Raw genomic sequence first — 1037 nt, 5'->3', positions numbered from 1 at the left:
TTTCTAAATAATTGAAACGAAACAACCTGAATGTTGATTTATTTCCTTAAACTTAGAAACTGAGAGTTGACAGTGAGGTTTTCCTCCAAGCAGCAGCTGCTGAGAAACTCAGCAGGAGGAAGGACTTGGTCACAGTGAGTCGCTCTGCAGAGCTGGAGGTAGAAGTTAGAACAGCTGGAGGAGGAGAAGATGGAGCTGGATGATGCTGCAGCTGTTAAGATGCTAGAAAATAAAACTTGAAGGATTTCAATCCAGATTGTTGGATAAAAGATTAATGGCTCATCCTGTGTTTAACTTTTAACACCTAAAATCTTTTAAAGTTGATTAATTTAAGCAGGTTATATATTCTTGCTGTAATAAATTAAATTCATAAAGACCAAACAGAAACATTAAAACATCGTATCAGAAAGTCTTTAGACCTCATTGATCCATCATCCTGATCGTCTTCTAGATGCCAAGTTTTAAACTAAAGACTCTTTTGAGATAAAATATTTTCTGTCTGTCAAATGATTGTCTTTGGTATTTATATAATAAGGTTATTGATCATCACTGACATATTTTAAGTTCAGGGGCTTTTTCTGAAGGTGAGAGTTAAGAAATAAAGACAAATTCCTCTTTAGTTGTCAGAGGAGAAAAAAATGTCAAAAGAAATTAAAACCTTAAGAAAACCTGAATCAATTGATCATGATCACTTTAAAAGAGTCTGAYTCTCCTGAATGTGAACTCTGGGCTCTCTAATCTAAACAACAAACCTTTGCTGCTTCCTGTGGTTTTCTAATCAAGTTTCCTATTTATAATATCAACTAATCATTTCATCAATTTATTAWCTTCTGTCCACCTTCATGTTTCAGACTAAATCTATATTTATCATTCAACCAGAAACTGTCAGACCTTCAAAAACATAAATCAGGTAAACAGAACCTGTCTGACAACATGATGTAGGCTAAAATATTCAACAGAGCAAAAATAATGGTCTACTCTAAATAAAGTCAAGAAGAGAAGCAAGGAAACTGACATTGATCTAGAAAAGGTAACAA

Source organism: Poecilia reticulata, linkage group LG2 (genome assembly GCF_000633615.1).
Source record: "Poecilia reticulata strain Guanapo linkage group LG2, Guppy_female_1.0+MT, whole genome shotgun sequence".
Lineage (NCBI taxonomy): Eukaryota > Metazoa > Chordata > Actinopteri > Cyprinodontiformes > Poeciliidae > Poecilia > Poecilia reticulata.
The sequence above is the reverse complement of the archived record's forward strand: the minus strand, read 5'-3'. Positions refer to the sequence as shown.